The sequence below is a fragment of the Oncorhynchus clarkii genome, chromosome 20, assembly GCF_045791955.1.
Source record: "Oncorhynchus clarkii lewisi isolate Uvic-CL-2024 chromosome 20, UVic_Ocla_1.0, whole genome shotgun sequence".
NCBI lineage: Eukaryota > Metazoa > Chordata > Actinopteri > Salmoniformes > Salmonidae > Oncorhynchus > Oncorhynchus clarkii.
This window is the reverse complement of record NC_092166.1, coordinates 38,584,816-38,610,811: the sequence shown is the minus strand read 5'-3', so window position 1 is coordinate 38,610,811 and position 25,996 is coordinate 38,584,816. Positions and strand designations below refer to the sequence as shown.

The 25,996-nt window shown below is 45.1% G+C and overlaps 1 long non-coding RNA gene and 1 pseudogene across 1 annotated transcript; one reads left to right on the top strand and one right to left on the bottom strand.

Moving 5' to 3' along the window:
- The window catches only part of LOC139376468 (golgin subfamily A member 6-like protein 6), a 3,394-nt pseudogene extending 395 nt beyond the window's left edge, over positions 1-2,999 (bottom strand).
- A 3,232-nt stretch (positions 3,000-6,231) lies between these two features.
- On the top strand, positions 6,232-19,709 carry LOC139375755 (uncharacterized). Its single transcript, XR_011627840.1, has 2 exons — positions 6,232-6,356; positions 19,285-19,709. It is a non-coding gene; the product is annotated as an uncharacterized lncRNA (long non-coding RNA).
- Positions 19,710-25,996: the final 6,287 nt, after the last annotated feature.

Below are 25,996 nucleotides of genomic sequence, written 5' to 3'. Positions count from 1 at the left end.
TCCTGCTCCCAAACCTCCTGCTCCCATTCCTCCTGCTCCCAAACATTCTGCTCCCATTCCCCCTGCTCCCCTTCCTCCTGCTCCCATTCCTCCTGCTCCCAAATCTCCTGCTCTCAAACCTCCTGCTCCCATTCCTCCTGCTCCCATTCCTCCTCCTCCCATTTCTCCTGCTCCCATTCCTCCTGCTCCCATTCCTCCTACTCCCATTCCTCCTGCTCCCATTTCTCCTGCTCCCATTCCTCCTGCTCCCATTCCTCCTACTCCCATTCCTCCTGCTCCCATTCCTCCTGCTCCCAAACCTGCTGCTCCCAAACCTCCTCCCATTCCTCCTGCTCCCAAACCTCCTGCTCCCATTCCTCCTGCTCCCATTTCTCCTGCTCCCATTCCTCCTGCTCCCATTCCTCCTGCTCCCATTCCTCCTACTCCCATTCCTGCTGCTCCCAAACCTCCTGCTCCCATTCCTCCTACTCCCAAACCTGCTGCTCCCAAACCTCCTGCTCCCATTCCTCCTGCTCCCAAACCTCCTGCTCCCATTTCTCCTGCTCCCATTCCTCCTGCTCCCAAACCTCCTGCTCCCATTCCTCCTACTCCCATTCCTGCTGCTCCCAAACCTCCTGCTTCCATTCCTCCTGCTCCTATTCCTCCTACTCCCATTCCTGCTGCTCCCAAACCTCCTGCTCCCATTCCTCCTGCTCCCAAATCTCCTCCTCCCATTCCTCCTGCTCCCAAACTTCCTGCTCCCAAACCTCCTGCTCCCATTTCTCCTGCTCCCATTCCTACTGCTCCCATTTCTCCTGCTCTCATTCCTCCTACTCCCATTCCTGCTGCTCCCAAACCTCCTGCTCCTATTCCTCCTACTCCCAAACCTGCTGCTCCCAAACCTTCTGCTCCCATTCCTCCTGCTCCCAAACCTCCTGCTCCCATTTCTCCTGCTCCCATTCCTCCTGCTCCCAAACCTCCTGCTCCCATTCCTCCTACTCCCATTCCTGCTGCTCCCAAACCTCCTGCTCCCATTCCTCCTGCTCCCATTCCTGCTGCTCCCAAACCTCCTGCTCCCATTCCTCCTGCTCCCAAACCTCCTGCTCCCATTCCTCCTGCTCCCCTTCCTCCTGCTCCCATTCTTCCTTCTCCCATTCCTATTTTTCCTCAAGTCCAAAGCCATGGACCCTGGGCTACTCACCCCTCAGTGCTGACACACAGACACCCCTCTTTCTCTCCTTATATGCAAACACCCAAACCCCCCCCCAAGCAAGTGAGGTAGATAACATACAGAAGTTTCAAAACAATAAAGACATTACAAATGTCATATTATATATATACAGTGTTTTAACAATGTACAAATGGTTAAAGGACACAAGATAAAATAAATAAGTATAAATATGGGTTGTATTTACAATGGTGTTTGTTCTTCACTGGTTGCCCTTTTCTCGTGGCAACAGGTCACAAATCTTGCTGCTGTGATGGCACACTGTGGAATTTCACCCAGTAGATATGGGAGTTTATCAAAATTGGATTTGTTTTCGAATTCTTTGTGGATCTGTGTAATCTGAGGGAAATATGTCTCTCTAATATGGTCATACATTGGGCAGGAGGTTAGGAAGTGCAGCTCAGTTTCCACCTCATTTTGTGGGCAGTGAGCACATAGCCTGTCTTCTCTTGAGAGCCATGTCTGCCTACGGCGGCCTTTCTCAATAGCAAGGCTATGCTCACTGAGTCTGTACATAGTCAAAGCTTTCCTTAATTTTGGGTCAGTCACAGTGGTCAGGTATTCTGCCGCTGTGTACTCTCTGTTTAGGGCCAAATAGCATTCTAGTTTGCTCTGTTTTTTTGTTAATACTTTCCAATGTGTCAAGTAATTATCTTTTTGTTTTCTCATGATTTGGTTGGGTCTAATTGTGCTGCTGTCCTGGGGCTCTGTGGGGCGTGTTTGTGTTTGTGAACAGAGCCCCAGGACCAGCTTGCTTAGGGGACTCTTCTCCAGGTTCATCTCTCTGTAGGTGATGGCTTTGTTATGGAAGGTTTGGGAATCGCTTCCTTTTAGGTGGTTATAGAATTGCACGGCTCTTTTCTGGATTTTGATAATTAGCGGGTATCGGCCTAATTCTGCTCTGCATGCATTATTTGGTGTTCCATGTTGTACACGGAGGACATTTTTGCAGAATTCTGCGTGCAGAGTCTCAATTTGGTGTTTGTCCCATTTTGTGAAGTCTTGGATGGTGAGCGGACCCCAGACCTCACAACCATAAAGGGCAATGACTGATTCAAGTATTTTTAGCCAAATCCTAATTGGTATGTTGAAATGTATGTTCCTTTTGATGGCATAGAATGTCCTTCTTGCCTTGTCTCTCAGATCGTTCACAGCTTTGTGGAAGTTACCTCTCTCTCTCTCTCTCTCTCTCTCTCTCTCTCTCTCTCTCTCTCTCTCTCTCTCTCTCTCTCTCTCTCTCTCTCTCTCTCGCTCTCTCTGTCTCTGTCTCTGTCTGTCTCTCTCTCTCTCTCTCCCTCTCCCCTTTGCATTTCATCTCTCAACCCTCCCTCTCTGCTCCTGTCTTTATAATGCAGTGCCTTTATTCCGTGCTTGGTGGAGGGCTGCCTTGAACTAACATTGTCCCTCAGCCCGCCTCTGGTGGGGAGCACTATTGTGTGTGGGGGAATGGGGAGTTAACATCTATGTCTGAGCCCTCTCAATGGGAGTATTGTGTCTGAATCTTCCTCCACATAACCCCCCCTTGCATAGGCCATCGTGGCTGCACCCCTGACCTCTCTGGTCCCTACTATTTTCTGTCTTAAGCAAACACACTCCCACATAAGAATGCATTGATATGTGAAGGACACACAGATACACACACGTTCTGTACTGCAGTTTTCCACGGAAATACACAGTCAACAAAAACTTGCATTACCAACCTAGATGTCCTGCACATTTGCATTACTTTTCAAGTCTCCCAAACGTCTCTTACAACCATAGCTATGTTCATCATCATGCTTACCATCCCCATAGGTCGACGTCTCCTGGCCCCTTGATCTTATAGGCATAAATGGGTACATGGGGTGTGTGGTTGTGGTGGGAGGCCCAGGCCAACTCTTTCACAGTGTAGGGGGAAAAAGACAAACGGCCCGATGTGTACATAAAGGAATGTCCATTCTGCTATTACCATCAGAACAGGACTCAAGACACCATCAGAATTGAATATCCCATCAATGCACTTGGGGATGACAGACAGGGAGATCGTTTCAGAAGACTTTGGGGAGGTTATCAGAGAGATATTAGTGTGATTACTGAAATGATGAATTCAAAATCAACCCGATAACAAATCAGATGGCATTGCAGCATATCATTTAAACTAAAACAAAAAAAAAGGTTGCTTTGCAAGCTTTGTTATCATTGTGTATTACATTGTATATGCCAATAAAACGTGTTATTATGAGCATAAGGTCAACGTGTCCATCGCATGTCTTTTCATTTCTGTAGTGTCTGTTTGTGTTTAGTAGAGCCTAGAGGCAACGTTACTAAAGCACTAGTTGGTGTTTGCTTCCCACGTCTCCATCGTCAAAGTGCTGCTGTAACACATTTGCATGAAAGCCGAGAGTTGTCGAATGCTAAAGGTAAAAAACAAACACTTTCTCTGTATTTTCCTTTCACAGATGGAGAATGTGAAAAATAAAGAGAGTGGGCGGATGGAGTGAAGGATGAAGGCTTGGTAGACGACTGAACAGAGAGAGAGAGAGAGAGAGAGAGAGGCTCTTACGCGGCTGTTCATCCATTCATCGCCATGGGCTCTTGTCCTCGTCTCTCCTCCCCTGCTCTACCCTCCCATCCCAGGGCCCTTTGAAGCGAGTGCGGCCCCAAAAGGGAGCTCCTGAGTGGGCTGGCGAGGCATGAATAAGTCCCTGCTGGTTACCAGCACCTCTGGAGATGACGGCAAGAGAAATCAATATGGAGAAGAGAATGTGGAGAACAGAGTGGGGTTGTCCAGGTTAGCCCATGGCCTAAGGGCCTGGAGACCTCCAGAGGAGGCCCATCTTGACCTCGCTCAGCCCCAGCCAAGGCTCCTCAGACTGGGCCTGGGTCCCTAACCACACTGGGTGTGTGTGGTTCTGCTGGAAGGGGCCTCCCAACAAACACCACATGATACACACTCTCCTGAGTTATTATTATTATTTTCTTAGAATGCTAAAGGGGATTTCCCTCTCTCTTTATTTCTGCTTTCTTAAAAAAAGATTGACGTACTCCCCCACCTGCACCCTGTAGCTGTGTGTGAATGCTGGTGGGGGGGTTCTGGTTTTTGATCCAGACTTCAGATCCACTCACTGCTTATTCCCGGGGACGCTTTTACATTTGTCAAAGAGACAGTAACGTCTCATTTTTACACTTCTATTTTTCTTTTCTACACTGGCGTGCTTCCTCCACAGCGATATACAAACCACAACAACCACTGAAATTGATTTTGTTTTATCAGGCTCTTCATTGTTCAATTCCAATTGAATTTTTCAATTGGCATGATCAAAGAACATAGAACGAAAGACAACAACCCATGAAAAGTAAAACCCAGGTCAGATCCCCTATAAATATAGTTCATTCATTTTGACCAGCTAGAATAAAAGGGACATAAAGGACCCAGGAAAACACAAGGCCATCAACAGGAGCAGTACAGATAACTGGACACTCCCTGGAAAACACAAGGCCATCAACAGGAGCAGTACAGATAACTGGACACTCCCTGGAAAACACAAGGCCATCAACAGGAGCAGTACAGATAACTGGACACTCCCTGGAAAACACAAGGCCATCAACAGGAGCAGTACAGATAACTGGACACTCCCTGGAAAACACAAGGCCACCAACAGGAGCAGTACAGATAACTGGACACTCCCTGGAAAACACAAGGCCACCAACAGGAGCAGTACAGATAACTGGACACTCCCTGGAAAACACAAGGCCATCAACAGGAGCAGTACAGATAACTGGACACTCCCTGGAAAACACAAGGCCACCAACAGGAGCAGTACAGATAACTGGACACTCCCTGGAAAACACAAGGCCATCAACAGGAGCAGTACAGATAACTGGACACTCCCTGGAAAACACAAGGCCATCAACAGGAGCAGTACAGATAACTGGACACTCCCTGGAAAACACAAGGCCATCAACAGGAGCAGTACAGATAACTGGACACTCCCTGGAAAACACAAGGCCATCAACAGGAGCAGTACAGATAACTGGACACTCCCTGGAAAACACAAGGCCATCAACAGGAGCAGTACAGATAACTGGACACTCCCTGGAAAACACAAGGCCATCAACAGGAGCAGTACAGATAACTGGACACTCCCTGGAAAACACAAGGCCATCAACAGGAGCAGTACAGATAACTGGACACTCCCTGGAAAACACAAGGCCATCAACAGGAGCAGTACAGATAACTGGACACTCCCTGGAAAACACAAGGCCATCAACAGGAGCAGTACAGATAACTGGACACTCCCTGGAAAACACAAGGCCATCAACAGGAGCAGTACAGATAACTGGACACTCCCTGGAAAACACAAGGCCATCAACAGGAGCAGTACAGATAACTGGACACTCCCTGGAAAACACAAGGCCATCAACAGGAGCAGTACAGATAACTGGACAGGAAAACACAAGGCCATCAACAGGAGCAGTAACTGGACACTCCCTGGAAAACACAAGGCCATCAACAGGAGCAGTACAGATAACTGGACACTCCCTGGAAAACACAAGGCCATCAACAGGAGCAGTACAGATAACTGGACACTCCCTGGAAAACACAAGGCCACCAACATGAGCAGTACAGATAACTGGACACTCCCTGGAAAACACAAGGCCATCAACAGGAGCAGTACAGATAACTGGACACTCCCTGGAAAACACAAGGCCATCAACAGGAGCAGTACAGATAACTGGACACTCCCTGGAAAACACAAGGCCACACTACAGATAACTGGACACTCCCGGAAAACACAAGGCCATCAACAGGAGCAGTACAGATAACTGGACACTCCCTGGAAAACACAAGGCCACCAACAGGAGCAGTACAGATAACTGGACACTCCCTGGAAAACACAAGGCCATCAACAGGAGCAGTACAGATAACTGGACACTCCCTGGAAAACACAAGGCCATCAACAGGAGCAGTACAGATAACTGGACACTCCCTGGAAAACACAAGGCCACCAACAGGAGCAGTACAGATAACTGGACACTCCCTGGAAAACACAAGGCCATCAACAGGAGCAGTACAGATAACTGGACACTCCCTGGAAAACACAAGGCCATCAACAGGAGCAGTACAGATAACTGGACACTCCCTGGAAAACACAGAACCAGCAGACAGGTATCTTACTCAGTAACAACATACTCTTCCACTGTTACACACACTGACAATACCTTACCCAGTAACAACATACTCTCCCACTGTTACACACACTGGCAATACCTTACTCAGTAACAACATACTCTCCCACTGTTACACACACTGACAATACCTTACTCAGTAACAACATACTCTCCCACTGTTACACACACTGACAATACCTTACTCAGTAACAACATACTCTCCCACTGTTACACACACTGACAATACCTTACTCAGTAACAACATACTCTCCCACTGTTACACACACTGGCAATACTTCTTCTTTCAAACAGCAATTCCCTGTAATTACAATCTAATATAAAGCAAAATTATACCTCAAATCCAATTTTATTAGTCACATACACATATTTGCAGATGTTATGGCAGGTGCAGTGACATGCTGTGTTTCTAGCTCCAGTAGTGCAGTAATACCTAGCAATACAAACCGATAAACAAACATCTAAAAATGTAAATTAAGAGCAATGTCAGAGTCCGGAATTTGTTTTACATATATACTTGTGTGTATAGACAGTATATGTATAGAAAAGATGTGCACAGCAGTATTTGTTCATATGAAGGGGGTAAAACGGTATGTAAACATTTCAAGTGATCAGTGTTCAATGACTATGTACATAGGGGCAGCAGGGTAGCCTAGTGGTTAGACTGTTGGACTAGTAACCGAAAGGTTGTAAGTACAGATCTGTCGTTCTGCCCCCGAACAGGCAGTTAGCCCACTGTTCCTAGGCCGTCATTGAAAATAAGAATTTGTTCTTAACTGATTTGCCTAGTTAAATAAAGGTAAAACATTTTTTTTTAAAGGGCAGCAGTCTCTAAGGTGCAGGTAGAGTATCGGGTGTTACCCAGCTAGTAACAGTGACTAAGGTTCAAGGTAAGGTACTGGGGAGAGGCTGGCTAGTGATGACTATTTAACAGTCTGATGGCCTGGAGATAGAAGCTGTTTTTCAGTCTCTCGGTCCCAGCTTTGATGCACCTGTACTGTCTCCGCCTTCGAGATGGTAGCGGGGTACCTGTATTGTGGGACGTAAACTAACACACACAACCCACAAATCTGTATTGGTCTCGAATAGCATCTCTTTCAGATGCACTGTACCCTGCAATTGTCTGGTAGTGTTAGGTACTATGACCAGCCCATAATGGAGGGTCTCCCTCACACCCCTTCTTTTCCTGTGTATGTGTACTACGACCAGCCCATAATGGAGGGTCTCCCTCACACCCCTTCTTTTCCTGTGTATGTGTACTACGACCAGCCCATAATGGAGGGTCTCCCTCACACCCCTTCTTTTCCTGTGTATGTGTACTACGACCAGCCCATAATGGAGGGTCTCGCTCACACCCCTTCTTTTCCTGTGTATGTGCCTACTGTAAGCAGCTGTCTGTTATAGGGCGCTAGTGCCAAGATACCGTCCTAGTCACGGTGACGCAGCGCAGTTGTTTTCATCCAGACGGGCACAGCCTCAGACAAAATGGCCACCACTCTGTTCCTCTGACAAAGATGGCGCCCATCGGCGTCTCAGTTCTCGCGCCATCTGTTTCCTTACCCGCCATCTCTCATTTAATCTCCAATTTGAATTATATACTGATGCAAATCTAGGCTAATTGCATTTGCATATCCACTTGATTTAGTTACCGTGTGTGCCGACACAGCTAATTGCTCATAATCATGCCATAGAGGTGGTGAGTGTATGTATACTAGGTAGAAAGGCACCACTGTTGGTTTCCCCTGTGATGTGTGTGTAATATTGTGTTTTATGGAGGTAATGTGGCTACAATGAAAGAATGATCTGGCGGTGCCATATTGGGGGGGGGGGGGATGTGTGAGTCAGGGAAATGCAAATCACTCACTGTACAGAGAGGCAGGGGCTTTTGTTAATCAAAAGCCCCCAGAAACACACATGATTATTCGCACGCGCACACAGACATGCAACAGACACGCAACACAAGCACACACACACACACAGACAGACACTCGTTTATTGGCACACACACACACAGACAGACACTCGTTTATTGGCACACACACACACAGACAGACACTCGTTTATTGGCACACACACACACAGACAGACACTCGTTTATTGGCACACACACACGCATACAGACATCCATGTACAGACACACGTAAATGAAAAGCAAGACACACACACAGACTGTAATTAAGAGGGGATGCCCAGGCCCAACGAATTCCAGACAGACCATAATAGCCTCATTATCATGCACACTGGTCTCTCGTAGTAGGTCGTCTGGTTTCCATGGCATTGGACACATCTGTGTATGTATATTACCCAGTCGCCAAGCTGTGGAGTAACCCACTCTGCTATTTCAGTATATAATTCAAATTGGAGATTAAATGAGAGATGTACAATGAGAGGAATGGAAATAGCATTGAGTCATTCACCTTTGAGCTGATGCTCTCCTTATTGCGGAGAGAAATGTCTGATACTATTGTTTTCAAGTATCTCAGTGTTTTTCAGACAAGTCAGACAGATGGGGGAAAGTACAGAGGAAAATACAGAGGAAAATACAGAGGAAAATACGGTGGAAAATACAGGGGAAAATACAGGAGAAAATACAGGGGGAAATACAGGGGAAAATACAGGAGAAAATACAGTGGAAAATACAGTGGAAAATACAGGGGAAAATATAGGGGAAAATACAGGGGAAAATACAGAGGAAAATACAGGGGAAAATACAGGGGAAAATACAGAGGAAAATCCAGGGGAAAATCCAGGGGAAAATCCAGGGGAAAATACAGGGGAAAATACATTGGAAAATACAGGGGAAAATACAGAGGAAAATACAGGGGAAAATACAGAGGAAAATACAGGGGAAAATACAGGGGAAAATACAGGGAAAATGCTACACCTTAAAAACCTTTTGGGTGAGGCATCATTTCACTGCACATTTACTCATCTGAATTCTGAATTTTATAATAACTAGCCAATACTGTCAATTAATTAAAATGTTAAAGTCTGGGAATTGTGGATGGAGACGAATATTTCTCATAAAAGAAATCCTCTAGAGCATTGTTCCCATAGTTACATTTGATTGAGCCTCACAGTTTTTGCCCATTAATTCATTGGAGGCGAATGGTCTGAGTAGCTGAGCAACAATGCTGTCTTCGTATTTGCATTCGCCCATGCAGCCAGGCAGCTGCTGCAGTCAGACCTGTACAGTTGGCTATATGTGTGCAAAATGGCGGTCACGTGACTCATAGGGTATGTCCGATGGTTGTGGGAGCGAGGAAGGGGAGGGGGGGGGGCTGTATTTGGGGTTTTGGGGATTCTGGGTGAGGAGGAGACTGGGGTGATTTGGGTGTCTAGACCTGGGGGTTGGGGGGTGAGGTGTTCGAAGGGGTAAGAGTTTAGGGGGTTTGGGGAGTAGGGGGTGTTTGCCATGTCTTGGTCTGCGTATATGTGCATGTGTGTGAGTCATTTACATATTCAGCGCAGCGAGGGAGCCAATATGCTGTCCGACGACCCAGACATATACACAACCCGAACGTACACACCACCACTACAGTGAAGAGCTTTAGCCTTATGTTGAATACATTATTGATATTCTGCCTCACTCTGTCCAATGAGAGGATGGAAGGCAGATTACAGCCAATAGAAATGTATAATGGAACAGGAAGAGGAAGCAACGAGGAGGGAAGTAGAGAGAAATCAACAACCCTATAATAACTCGGAGAGAGAGAGGAAAGAGGAGAGGAGAGGGGAGGGGTACTGGTGAAATAGGAAAGCGCTACGGCAGGTTGAGAAGCTGCCAAATGGAAACATGCGGTTGTGCCATTCACAGACAATACAACACGACTAAATAAACACCCTCAGAGACAGATGGAAAAAAAATCAACTGACAGCATTTCAACTGAGATGTTCCGTATCTGCAGTGAAGACTGAACACTATTTAGAAATTACACTTCGTTGTCTCCGTTTGTGACAAAGGGAGATAGTTCCACAGTCACAGAGCAATCTGAATAAAGTGAGGATATCGCCATTGGAATTTATAGCGATCGCTCATTAGGAAGTGGCAATAATTTCAAGTGGGGTTTCGGGGGCTCGCCCATACTAATGGTGGGGTTAGAGAGTGCAGAGGTTGTGAGGGCAAAGAAGTCAGACGGCCAGACAGAGAGACATGATGCGGATCTCCATAATGTCCTATAACGAATACTGCTGTGTGCTGGTGATGGAGAGGGGGATGAACAGGCTGGTCCTAGATGTCTGGACCGGGAGCGTGGGAAAGTGGGAAAATACACGCAGAACAGGCAGGCACTGGCTAGACGGCCACCAAGGCCTGAATGCCTCTGCAGCAGGTGAAAGGGAACCCCAGAGTTCAAGGGTCAAGGCCAAACCGGGGGCCTCTCTCGTTGTAAGTGTGCGCGTGCTTGTAGGGCCACCACTCGCTCTGTCTGGGTCTAGCTGGATGCTAATGAAGGTTCAGGCCTGTTTAATAAGCAGTAGCCATCTTTTGTTTGCCTTGGAGTTCAGAGTGCCTCTTTCAGGCCAGGAGAGGGTCAGACTGGATGCTGCTGCGGGGATGGTGATGAAGGGGTCCTCCATCATCACCATCAGCCCCTCTGGGATAACTGACAGGCAGGCCCCCTCAACTTAGACCTCCCCTACTGAAAGAGTGAGAATGTTTTGTGATTGACATTCTGATTTCAGACATTCCTGGAACTAAGATATGTTAGGAAGCAAGTGACATGTTCAACATGTGTGATGCAGTGTGTTCCGTCAGACCACTGCTTAGTCTATGCTTTCATAAGGCTTTTGACCACATGGTATTTCATTCATTTATTAACAGGCACTATTAAAAGGTCCAAACTCTAACCGATTTGTTTCTATGAAAAGCAGTAATAGAACGGTGTAGCCCAAGCCCTTACTCTCTCACCCATCAAAACCATTCACTTTAGCTCTCCCTTACTCTCTCACCCATCAAAACCATTCCCTTTAGCTCTCCCTTACTCTCTCACCCATCAAAACCATTCCCTTTAGCTCTCCCTTACTCTCTCACCCATCAAAACCATTCCCTTTAGCTCTCCCTTACTCTCTCACCCATCAAAACCATTCCCTTTAGCTCTCCCCTACTCTCTCACCCATCAAAACCATTCCCTTTAGCTCTCCCTTACTCTCTCACCCATCAAAACCATTCACTTTAGCTCTCCCTTACTCTCTCACCCATCAAAACCATTCCCTTTAGCTCTCCCTTACTCTCTCACCCATCAAAACCATTCCCTTTAGCTCTCCCTTACTCTCTCACCCATCAAAACCATTCCCTTTAGCTCTCCCTTACTCTCTCACCCATCAAAACCATTCCCTTTAGCTCTCCCTTACTCTCTCACCCATCAAAACCATTCCCTTTAGCTCTCCCTTACTCTCTCACCCATCAAAACCATTCCCTTTAGCTCTCCCTTACTCTCTCACCCATCAAAACCATTCCCTTTAGCTCTCCCTTACTCTCTCACCCATCAAAACCATTCCATTTAGCTCTCCCTTACTCTCTCACCCATCAAAACCATTCCCTTTAGCTCTCCCTTACTCTCTCACCCATCAAAACCATTCCCTTTAGCTCTCCCTTACTCTCTCACCCATCAAAACCATTCCCTTTAGCTCTCCCTTACTCTCTCACCCATCAAAACCATTCCCTCTCCCTTACTCTCTCACCCATCAAAACCATTCCCTTTAGCTCTCCCTTACTCTCTCACCCATCAAAACCATTCCCTTTAGCTCTCCCTTGCTCTCCCCTGCACCTCTATAGCCGCATAGAGTGTGTACCTCCGCATTATGAGCTGTGCTACGCCTTTAAGAGAGGAAATCATGACCTCACCAGGATCTCTCCAAAGGGAGGAAGTGAGTGAATGGGTGAAGGAGGCCAGCTCTAACTCTCGCTTCTCTTCTTTAATGCATTGGGGTGTAAGCTTCATTAGCTCTGCTTAAAGGGACACCTCCCTCTCCGTCTGCTCAATAGACCCATAGACCATGTCTCCCTGTCCCAGAGTTTTGAGAAGTGGGTGCGTGTAGTCTCCCAACTTTCACACGCCACCAGGCCTCCGTTTCTCTGACTTAAATCAAGCCTAGCAATGAAACCTTTTGAGTCTCGCCGCGTTTCTCTTTCCTGTGTCTTTCTCAGCTCTCTGCCCTGATAGGTCAGAGTGTGTAGTAGCTATATCTGCTCTTCTTCGCCTCCAAAAATCCTTGTTGTATTGAAACATTCACATCTTTCTTTTTCTTTACTCCTCCATTTGCTCATTTCATCCTCCAATTCTCTATTTGCACAATGGCAGATCCTAAGGAAAGATCTCAGGCCAGCGTAGCTAATTCCAATGCAAATAGTTCACACACACACACACACACACACACACACACACACACACACACACACACACACACACACACACACACACACACACACACACACACACACACACACACACACACACACACACACACACACACACACACACACACACACACACACCATCAGCTGGGCTGAATCAATCCACTGATAAAGAAGAGTGGATTCTATAATTCAATTGTGATGGAGAGAATGTGGAGAGGGACCCCCACCCCCTTCACTTTTACCCCCTCTTCTATGCCACCTCCATTTCCCATCAGGAGCTGTCTGCAGGCGGCTATGTTGGGTCCTAGTCTGGCGAGTGGGAGGAGACATGTGCATCAGAGGGTCATGGGAAGCAAGAGGCAGGCTAGTGCAGTGATTAGCATGGCTAGTGCAGTGATTAGCATGGCTAGTGCAGTGATTAGCATGGCTATTGCAGTGATTAGCATGGCTAGTGCAGTGATTAGCATGGCCAGCCGCCATCTCTGGTTCTGTTCATTGTAACCAAACTGCATTAATGAGTCTAGAAACACATTCAGAGTTATTCTAACAGGTGCCCCGGCAAACATATCTGCTAATACCCACATGTGCACATGCACATCCATGCACACACATACAAACCTGGGACAATGAAATGTGTTTTTTTAGCTAGTGCCCTAAGCCTGAGCCTCTCTTGACTGAATCTCAAGTTGTTCTCTCCCTCTCTCTTTCTCAGTCAAGTTCATCTGCCCCATTCATATCATTACTATTGTCCACTCTGGATCACTCAAAAGTTCAAGAACAATCTGGTGTGAGTTGTTGTAGTGCCCAGTGTAAATCCATATGATGCACTCCAGTGTAGCCCCTGTTGAAATTCCGAGTAACAATAGCACAGGCAGATTCTGTGCACAGACTAGTGACTCGGTTCTAGTATTTGTTTATGTTACTGTTTATTGGTGAGTAAGAAGTGGGACTTTTGCATGTCCTTTAGTCTAGGTCACACCTCACTCCCAAGTTTAAAAAGACGAGTGAAAGTCAAGCGAAGGAAACTATCCAATCCAGGGAAGCAAAGAGGGAACAAGGGATGAGAGGATTAAGTCAGAAATAGCCGCCTTGATATTTGCAGTCGTAGGAGAGAGAGAGAGAGGGAGAGAGAGAGAGGAAGGGAGAGGGATGGAAGAGAGAGGACAATTCTGCGGCCTGGTTCTAATTTTCCACAGGGAGATAAGTGAGTCAGGACTGGGATGGCTGCGTGGGTCTCTGTTGAGACAGCAGAAAACTCGGTGCCCCATATTGAAAGCTGACATGCCTCTCTCGCTCTCTCTATTTTACCTAGGCCCGCATCATACTGTAGGAACCATTTATGCTGCAGAGTCTTAATTATCTATGCATTCAAGGTTCAAATGACAGAAGTGCTGGGTACTCTCTTGGCAAACTCATAAGCATTAGAAATAGCATTGTTAGTCCAGCCTAGTATTTATGGCACACTTTAAGAGTAAAGGTTAACCCTGTAGGATTTACATGCATGATATACAGTATAATGATATGTAGACAGTAGTGGCATTGCCAAGTAAAGAGTAAAAGCAATTAGTAGAGCGGTAGATGAGAAATGTGTTAAATGACCTTGCCATTTTCCCATTATTTCTCCTCTCATCTATTTCCCTCCATTCTCATCTTTCAGTCCAAGTTTGCTTTCGTGTAGTTTACATAAAAGGCGATTCAGGAGTGTGTGTGTCTGAGAAGAGTGTGCATGCATATGTGTGTGTGTCTAACAGACAGCCCCCGACCCTTGACCCTAGCCTGCTGTGAGGCTGTGGTTCCCATAGGCTGGGGGCCGTAGACAGACACAAACACACGGGCTTTATTGGCAGAACTGTCCTCCAGCCACTCATTCAGGACTCAGTCACGGCCACTTAGAGCACAGCAGACCCAGTGATTCAGACGAGGTGTGATCCAATGACATGTATTTATAATGAGGGGGCCACGGGGAAGTCTTTGTTGGACAGACACAATATCAGGAGCAGTAACAGAAAGAAAGTCTCACTCTCTCTCTCTCTCTCTCTCTCTCTCTCTCTCTCTCTCTCTCTCTCTCTCTCTCACACACACACACACACACACACACACACACACACACACACACACACACACACACACACACAGACACACACACACACACACAGACACACGCACACGCACACACGTACACACGCACACACGCACACGCACACGCACACGCACACACACACACACACACACACATACAGTCTTGGGGATCATTTATTCATATAAAAAAAACACCAGAGACCAGTGTTAGGACAAGGAGTGGGATCCATCTTTTATAATGGAACCCTGCCTTTATATATTATAGACGCTAGTCGATCTGGCAGTACTGATAGAAGAGTTCCCTTTCACCGCAACTACCCCAGTCTGGTGGGTGGACAACCCCCTAACCACCCCTCTACCCCAGTCTGGTGGGGTGGACAACCCCCTAACCACCCCTCTACCCCAGTCTGGTGGGGTGGACATCCCCCAAACCACCCCTCTACCCCAGTCTGGTGGGGTGGACAACCCCCAAACCACCCCTCTACTCCAGTCTGGTGGGGTGGACATCCCCCAAACCACCCCTCTACCCCAGTCTGGTGGGGTGGACAACCCCCTAACCACCCCTCTACCCCAGTCTGGTGGGGTGGACATCCCCCAAACCACCCCTCTACCCCAGTCTGGTGGGGTGGACAACCAACCACCCCTCTACCCCAGTCTGGTGGGGTGGACAACCCCCTAACCACCCCTCTACCCCAGTCTGGTGGGGTGAACAACCCCCAAACCACCCCTCTACCCCAGTCTGGTGGGGTGGACAACCCCCAAACCACCCCTCTACCCCAGTCTGGTGGGTTGGACAACCCCCTAACCACCCCTCTCCTACAGTCTGGTGGGTGGACAACCCCCTAACCACCCCCCTACACCAGTCTGGTGGGGTGGACAACCCCCTAACCACCCCTCTACCCCAGTCTGGTGGGGTGGACAACCCCCTAACCACCCCTCTCCTACAGTCTGGTGGGGTGGACAACCCCCTAACCACCCCTCTACCCCAGTCTGGTGGGGTGGACAACCCCCTAACCACCCTTCTACCCCAGTCTGGTGGGGTGGACAACCCCCTAACCACCCCAGTCTGGTGGGGTGGACAACCCCCTAACCACCCCTCTACCCCAGTCCCCTCAACCCCAGTCTGGTGGGGTGGACATCCCCCTAACCACTCCTCTACCCCAGTCCCCTCAACCCCAGTCTGGTGGGGTGGATAACCCCCTAATCAGCCCTCTCCCCCAGTCCCCTCAACCTCAGTCTGGTGGGGTGGACAACCCCCTAACCACCCCTCTCCTACAGTCTGGTGGGGTGGACAACCCCCTAATCAGCCCTCTCCTACAGTCTGGTGGGGTGGACAACCCCCTAATCAGCCTTCTCCCCCAGTCCCCTCAACCCCAGTCTGCTGGGGTGTGTGTGAGCGGCCTCGTCTAAGTTTTCAACAGTGTGAGAGTTGAGGGGGGAGAGGAGGGGCAGGCTGTACCCCTCTGAATATATTAGACCAATCTGCTGGTGGAGGCCACCTTCCATGGGTACGAGAGGCATTGTGCCCTAGAGTCAGAGCAATGACTTTATATGAGTGGGCAAAGCCATCGGTCACTATGTGAAGACTCAATAGCACATTGGTGTTTTGCAGGTACTATTTAATAAAGCTGCCAGTTGAGGACTTGTGAGGCATCTGTTCCTCAAACTAGACACTCTAATGTACTTGTCATCTTGCTCAGTTGTGCACCGTGGCCTCCCACTCCTCTTTCTATTCTGGTTAGGGCCAGTTTGTGCTGTTCTGTGACGGGAGTAGTACACAGAATTGTACCAGATCTTCACTTTCTTGGCAATTTCTCGCATGGAATAGCCTTTATTTCACAGAACAAGAATAGACTGACAAGTTTCAGAAGAACGTTCTTTGCTTCAGGCCATCTTGAGCCTGTAATCGAACCCACAAGTGCTGATGCTCCTGATACTCAACTAGTCTAAAGAAGGACAGTTAGATTGCTTCTTTAATCGGGACAACAGTTTTCAGCTCTGCTAACAACATTTCAGAAGGGTTTTCTAATGATCAATTAGCCTTTTAAAATTATAAACTTGGATTAGCTAGCACAACGTGCCATTGGAACACAGGAGTGCTGTTTGCTGATAATGGGCCTCTGTTCACCTATGTAGATATTTCAGAAAAAATCTGCCGTTTCCAGCTACAATAGTCATTTACAACATTAACAATGTCTACACTGTATTTCTGATCAATTTTATGTTATTTTAATGGACAAAAAATGGGCTTAACAAACTATGGTTTTAGTAAGTCGGTTAGGACATCTACTTTGTGCATGACACAAGTAATTTTTCCAACAATTGTTTACAGAGATTATTTCACTTATAATTCACTGTATCACAATTCCAGTGGGTCAGAAGTTTACATACACTAAGTTGACTGTGCCTTTAAACAGCTTGGAAAATTCCAGAAAATTATGTCATGGCTTTAGAAGCTTCTGATAGGCTAATTTATCTAATTTGAGTCAATTGGAGGTGTACCTGTGGATGTATTTCAAGGCCTACCTTCACACTCAGTGCCTCTTTGCTTGACAAATCAAAAATGGTAGATCTCCACAAGTCTGGTTCATCATTGGGAGCAATTTCCAATTTGTCATACCGCTCATGAAGGAGACGCGTTCTGTTTCCTAGAGATGAACGTACTTTGGTGCGAGAAGTGCAAATCAATCCCAGAACAACAGCGAAGGACCTTGTAAAGATTCTGGAGGAAACAGGTACAAAAGTATCTATATCCACAGTAAAACAAGTCCTATATCGACATAACCTGAAAGGCCGCTCAGCAAGGAAGAAGCCACTGCTCCAAAACCGCCAGAAAAAAGCCAGACTACGGTTTGCAACTGCACATGGGGACAAATATCATACTTTTTGGAGAAATGTCCTCTAGTCTGATGAAACAAAAATAGAACCGTTTGGCCATAATGACCATCATTATGTTTGGAGGAAAAAGGGGGAGGCTTGCAAGCCGAAGAACACCATCCCAACCGTGCACGGGGTGGCAGCATCATGTTGTGGGGGTGCTTTGCTGCAGGAGGCACAGGTGCACTTCACAAAATAGATGGCATCATTAGGAAGGAAAATTATGTGGATATATTGAAGCAACATCTCAAGACATCAGTCAGGAAGTTAAAGCTTGGTCGCAAATGGGTCTTCCAAATGGACAATGACCCCAAGCATACTTCCAAAGTTGTGGCAAAATTACTTAAGGACAACAAAGTCAATGTATTGGAGTGATCATCACAAAGCCCTGACCTCAATCCTATAGGACATTTGTGGGCAGAACTGAAAAAGTATGTGCTAGCAAGGAGGACTACAAACATGACTCAGTTACACCAGCTCTGTCAGGAGGAATGGGTCAAAATTCACCCAACTTATTGTAGGAAGCTTGTGGAAGGCTACCCGAAACGTTTGACCCAAGTTAAACAATTTAAAGGCAATGTTACCAAATACTAATTGAGTGTATGTAAACTTCTGACCCACTGGGAATGTGATGAAAGAAATTATCCTAACTGACCTAAAACAGGATTTTTTTACTAGGATTAAATGTCAGGAATTGTGAAAAACTGGGTTTAAATGTATTTGGCTAAGGTGCATGTAAACTTCTGACTTCAACTGAATATGTATATATATATATCCCCTAGTCTATTGCATTTGGATATTGGTTTATTGTCAAAATGCATAGGTCTGAATTGAGTTATTGTTTTAAACCGGCCATGCCTGCCTCCTTTATGACCAATTATTATGACTATTCCTTATCCGTAATGAACGGAACACACCTTATACAACAGGTATTGATGATAGCCTTATGAACATCACAGTGTAGAGTCATAGGGCCATGACGTTGCAAAAGCCAGACAAGAGAAGTGTGTCTCTGAGTGAGTCTGGGATTGTGTGTCTGTGTTTTCCCAGAGGTGTAATTTCGGGGGTCCCAGCTGACTGCCCTTCCTCTAGACGTCCCCGTCCCACACCTAGAGGTCAGGGGTTGGGGGTGGGGTGGGGCACAGACACACACACAGGCTGTTTGTGCTGACCTGTGTCTGTGTGCAGACTGAGGGGATCACTGCACTGGGAGATAAGGGTTCGTGTGTGCCCCCCCCCACATACACACAAATGCACACACACACAGGCCAACCACAGGACTGATGGTAGGAGATGGGAGAAACACACATGCAGCGACAGTGACATAGGTTCTTAGGTTCACCTAAGAAAAAAAGAGGGGGGTCCTTATGCACATCCCTGCAATCATTACCCACTGCGCGTGCACACACACACTGCATCATCACCCTGTCATCAGCGCTGATTTACTAGCATATTGAACTGATAGCAATACTATCTTACTGCATTTATGTGTTCAGTCCAAAGTGTGGTTTCAGTATCATTTTAACCACATAACAGTACTGAACAATTGAAAGAGCCACATATCATCTAACCCATTGTCTTTGTGTCCGCACAGATCAACGTGTGAGAGTGAAAGATCGAAGGTCGCTTGTTTGGACCAACCGGATCACATGAGACCTTGTGGAGTGCTCCCATTGGTTCACCTTAGAAAAAAAGGGGGGGGGGGGGGGTCCTTTGACTTCAAGCTCACTATAAAGATTCATAGAATGTGGATTATGATGGCCATGCAAAACTGGACAAAATAACAATGCAGAAGTTGCTTCTACAATATTGACATTGACTTTGTACACTCACTTCAGTTCTTCACAGCTGACTGTTGCTCTCTGAAGACATTCTAGATTGGAAAGCAATTAGCAATGATCATTTGTTTTGCTTTTAAGCTGATCGTTTGCTGAGGTGTGCATGATATATGATTTATGCTGTGTACAGCTATAATATAACTGAAATAGATAAATAAAAGTGGTTTGTTTTCTGAAAGTATTTTGTATCTATTTGGTTTCGTTTTTTCAATGTCCAATTATGTTTTGACTGGTGGCTATATTTGATAGTCATCATATGATCATCATCTCCCAAGAGATACAGGGCCTTCAGAAAATATTCACATCTTTACTTCTTCCACATTTTGTTGTGTTACAGCCTGCATTTCAAATGGATTACATAGAGATTTTTGTGTCACTGGCATATACACAATACCCCATGATGTCAAAGTGGAATTGTTTTTAGAATTTGTTACAAATAATGAAAAGCTGAAATGTCTTGTGTCAATAAGTATCCCTAAGTAAGTTCAGGAGTAAAAATATTCCTAAGTCACATAAGCATAAGTATTCACACACCTAAGTCACCTTTAGCAGTGATTACAACTGGGAGTCTTTTTGGTTATGTCTCTAAGAGCTTTGCACACCGGGATGGTACAATATTTTCCCATTTTTTGTAAAAAAAAATCTTCAAGCCCTGTCAAGTTGGTTGCTGATCATTGCTAGACAACCATTTTCCAGTCTTGCCATAGATTTTAACACCGATTTTAGTCAAACTGTAACTAGACCAACATTCAATGTAGTCTTGGTAAACAACTCCAGTGTACAGTATGTTTTGCCTTGTGTTTTAGGTAATTTGTCTCCTAGGGTCTGTTGGAAAGTAGACTGAACCAAGTTTTACTCTAGGATTTTTCCTGTAGCTCTATTCCGTTCTTTTTATACAAAAAAACCCTCTGTTGTCCTTACCGATGACAAGCATACCCATAACATGATGAATCCACCACCTTGTTTGAAAAAATTAAGAGTGGTACTCAGTGATGTGTTGTGTTGGATTTGCCCCAAACATACCACTTTGTATAAGCACAAAAAGTAAACCTCTTTGCCACATGTTTTGCAGTTTTACTTTAGTGCCTTATTGCAAACAAGATGCATGTTTTGTAATATTTGTATTCTGTGGAGGCTTCCCTCTTTTCCCTGTCATGTATATGAGTGTTGTGGAATAACAACAATGTGGTTGATCAATCCTGAGTTTTCTCCTACCCCAGCCATTAAATTCTAACTGTTTTAAAATCACCATTGGCCTCATGGTGAAATCACTGAGCAATTTCCTTCCTTTCCGCCAACTGAGTTAGGAAGGCCGTCTGTATCTTTGTAGTGACTGGGTGAATTGATACACCATCCAAAGTACAATTAATAACTGCACCATGCTCAACGGAGTATTCAATGTCTGCTTTTTTTTTTACCCATTTACCCAGCGAACCATTGGAAAACCTCCCTGGTCTTTGTGGTTGAATCTGTGCTTGAAATTCACTGCTCGACTGAGGGACCTTACTGAGGGGCCTCAGTGAGCTGGGTGACTGCCCACACAGAGTCCATGCTGAGCAAGGGTGGCATCACCACAGAACAGGGATGGAAGTGCTGTCTCTGGCCAAGAACCATCTCAATTTATATTTGCCTGTGCTAATATTAGGCTATTTTTATAGCTTATTATAGTAGTGCACACTATCATGGTACCTAGGGCTCCCAAGTGGCACAGCGGTCTAAGGCACTGTATCTCAGTGCAAGATGCGGTTCGAATCCAGGTTGTATCACATCTGGCCGTGATTGGGAGTTCCGTAGGGCAGCGCACAATTAGCCCAGCGTCATACGGTGTAGGCGGTCATTGTAGATAATAATTAGTTCTTAACTGACTTGCCTAGTTAAGTAAAAATAATTTTAAAAAACCTATGGAGCACAAGCACACACAAAACAAAGCATGGTTGATGAATATATTCTACTGAAACGATCTCAACGTTTTTATTGGAATCAGAAATGAAAGTTTATTTAAAGCTTGAAGATTATTTGACTGACATTTCATTTGTAGGCTACTGTAAGGGAAATAACGTGCTAGAATCAAAGGTCATAAAATGACCACAATTTGCGATTGGGGAATATGGTTTGGAAAGTCTAATTGACGACTTTAGGCTACAAATTGATTTACCAACGATACAATTGCTGATTTAGGGGGAATCATGTAATTGATTGTACATTTAAAATGTGTTTTTTTGTGGTAAGCCTGACTTTCAAAAATGGTCGGCCTAGGGCTACTGTCCAGTTTAAATGCCAACATTGTACTCATATACTCAAGCCAGGCCTACAATTTATGCCATTTTTGCGAAAAAATAATCAAATTCGAATTATTATATAATCGGTCAAATGTGTATAAAAACTTTAGAAGAATATTGTACTACGTTTTTATAGCTCGTTGATGTTATCGCTACAACTGGCGTTAATTATTTTGTAATAACAAGGTTCAGGCTAATGTTATATCAACTTTGTGAATTCAAAATATTGTTAGATATATATGTTTACAAAAAGTAATACATTTACTAGTAAAAAAAAATCAAGCTCTTGAAAATATTTAAGCATCAAAGTCTTATTTTAAACAGTGCTGAAATTGTATTCATTGGCTGGCAAAATTATGCTCCCATAAAGGATCACATTTATTTTAACATTGTCATAATTTGTCACATATTTCAAGAGCAAGTTTGATCAATTGCAAGACACCAAATCTTCATAGTCAATCAAATAGTAGCATGTCAAACAAAACGTCAAACAAACTAAACGAATACGTTTATTAAAAACGAATAATGAGAAGGATAAGATAAATATCTGAGAGCATGGTTATTATTGTCTAAATGACCAAATACATTTCAATTGGTGCAAGAAACAAAAGCTAAATGTGAGGTAATTTATATATATATCATCTTGGCGTTTACTGAAATCACAATTCATATTCCATACCTTAATGTAGTTCTGTAGCCACTGACAATAGCCTGTGTTGACCATACACATATTGTACATGAATATATCCTCCCCAGTACTGTTGTCTGACACAAACATCCATCTAATTAGTTAACCTCATTATTATAAGACAGCTCAACACCAAACACTGAGCTTGCCCACCTCAATAACCCTCGAACTAGTGTGGCCTATTAGCCTATACGTTGCAGGCTGCCGTGTTTATATTTCAGTCAATTAAAATCCTCGAATAGACTGCAGATGTTGTTCTCAGAAATGCAAGTACATCAAATAAAAACACATAGTGCGCATAAGACAAATTCATCATTTGGCCTGGATGTATACATTAAAAATGAATCTTCCTCCTTCTAACTGTATGATTAAATGTTTATCTTAGCCTACATGTAATACAGAAAGCGCACACAGCCACATGAACTGCAGATTTATAAAATGCACCCCTCAAAAAATCATCCCATTGGACTTGGGCTCTCCCACTGTTGGAATCCACAGAGCTGGACTCTTCCATCCCTGCATCAGTTCCGTTACGTATGAGCTCACTTTCGGTACATCAGGAAGCCAATGGGGAGCCTTGTGTGTCTTTGCTTTCCTTGGTGTGCCTAATTAACATAATCACCATAACAACGATAGTAACGGGTCTTTTAACGTGGAGTGATAAGGTGGATTGACTATGCATAAAACATCTTACATCCAATGCAGTATTCTGTGCACAGTGATGGTTCTGTAGGAATATTCAAATACAGTATTGCATATACACTGAACAAAAATATAAATGCAACATGTAAAGTGTTGGTCACATGTTTCATGAGCTGAAATAAAAGATCCCAGAAATGTTCCATACGCACAAAAAGCGTATTTCTCTCAAGGTTATTGCACAAATTTGTTTACATGCCTGTTAGTGAGCATTTTTCCTTTGCCAAGATAATCCATCCACCTGACAGGTGTGCCATATCAAGAACCTCATTAAACAGCATGATCATTACCCAGGTGCACCTTGTGCTGGGGACAATAAAAGGCCACTAAAATGTGCAGGTGTCACACAACACAATGCCACAGACGTCTCAAGGTTTATGGGAGCGTGCAATTGGCAAGATGATTGCAGGAATGTCCATCAGATCTGTTGCCAGAGAATTTGTATTTCTCTACCATAATGTAATTTTAAAGGTTTTGGCAGTATGCCCAACCGGCCTCACAACCAAAGACCACGTGTAACCACGACAGCCCAGGACCTCCACATCCGTCTTCTTCAACTGTGGGATGGCCTGAGACCAGCCACCTGGACAACTGATTAAACTGTGGGTTTGTAACACCGAAGAATTTCTGCACAAACTGTCAGAAACCGTCTCAGGGAAGCTCATCTGCATGCTCGACGGCCTCACCAGGGTCTTGACCTGACTGCAGTTCGGCATAGTAACCAACTTCAGTGGGCAAATGCTCACCTTCGATGGCAACTGGCACGCTGGAGAAGTGTGCTCTTCACTGATGAATCCTGACTGGTTTTCTGATCTACACCCCTACCTTTTTAAAAATATATATTTGACCAACAGATGCATATCTGTATTCCCAGGCATGAAATCCATAGATTAGGGCCTAATGAGTTTATTTCAATTGACTGATTTCATTCTAAAAACTGTAGCTCAGTAACATCTTTGAAATGGTTTTATTTTGTGTTTGCATGTCTGTTCAATGTATAAGTTATTGCTCCTGATGATAGCCCCTCAAGGCATAAATAAAGTCCTGTTGCCTTGTAGTGTATCATAAACTGTCAGATGCACCTGACAGATTCCGATACAATTCTATCATTTGCTTGTTGTAACCTACCTCTACAGTGCATTTGGAAAGTATTCAGAAAGTATCCAGAAAATCTTGCTTCTCGTGGTCTGAGAATCATTTAGGTGCCTTTTGGCAAACTCCAAGCAGGCTGTCATGTGCCTTTTACTGAAGAGTGGCTTCCGTCTGGCCGCTCTACCATAAAGGCCTGATTGGTGGAGTGCTCAGAGATGTTTGTCCTTCTGGAAGGTTCTCCCATCTCCACAGAGGAATTTTGGAGCTCTGTCAGAGTGATCATCGGGTTCTTGGTCACCTCCCTGACCATTTCCCTTCTCCTCTGATTGCTCAGTTTGGCCAGGCGGTCAGCTCTAGGAAGAGTCTTGGTGATTCCAAACTTCTTCCACTTAAGAATGATGGAGGCCACTGTGTTCTTGGGTTCCTTCAATGCTGCATAAATGTGTTGGTACCCATCCCCAGTTCTGAGCCTCGGCACAATCCTGTCTCAGAGCTCTATGGACAATTCCTTCAACATTATGGCTTGGTTTTTGCTCTGACATGCACTGTCAACTGTGGGACCGTGTATATTCCAAATCATGTCCAATCAACCGAATTTACCACAGGTGGACTCGAATCAAGTTGTAGAAACATCAAGGATGATCAATGGAAACAGGATGCACCTGAGCTCCATTTTGGCAAAGGGTCTGAACACTTATGTAAGTAAGGTATCAGTTTTTCATTTTTAATACATTTGCAAAAAAAACTAAAAACCTGTTTTCACTGTGCCATTATTGGGTTTTGTGTGTAGATTGATGAGGATTTGTTTTTAGTTAATACATTTCAGAATAAGGCTGCCCGAATGCACTGTATATACTGAAATGCATCCTTTAATGACAGCAAATTCATTTATTTTCCCACCTCTTACTCCCATTCAGAGGTGAGTACGGTTGTGGATGCTCCCAATGATTTCTACTGCAGTTGTTTCTATGGGTTTTAGTAAGCACTGTGCCATGGAATGGTTAAACAGGCAGAATGGTTCAACAGTGTGAGTTATTTGAATAAACAATCATTGTTTTTCCCCTCTACCTGGCACTCCGCCAAGTACCTATGGCAACCACATCTTGTATCCCTTTCTTTCCATACCCATCTCCTTTCTCCCCACAACAGCCCACTTCCACTTCCGTTATACACACACGTTAACGATTTTAAACGCATGTCAATTGTAAAGTCTTTTTCGTTACGTGTCAGACCAGCTGTCACCATTGGTGTCCGCTAATGGGGATCCTAATAAATAAAATCTTCTGTTAGGATGACGGGTGCTTAATGGAGACTTAAGATTGGTTGGAGGCCAAGGTGGCCCACCACTCACTATTTCTGTATTTGATTTAACCAGGCAAGTCAGCTAAGAACAAATTCTTATTTTCAATGTCAGCCTAGGAACAGTGGGTTAACTGCCTGTTCAGGGGCAGAACAACACATTTTTACTTTGTCAGCTCGGGGATTCGATCTTGCAACCTTTTGGTTACTTGTCCAACGCTCTAACCACTAGGATACCTGCCGCCCCACTATTAAGTTCAAGAGGAAGGAACAGGTGTCTCAGTCTAATGTGGCTTCGTCGCCTTGTCTCATCTGCACTGATGTGAAACAGGAGAAATCTGGTGTCGGCCGCGTAGACCATATTGCCTTCACCTTTACACAACACAGATTCAGGTTGTGTTTTGACCCGGA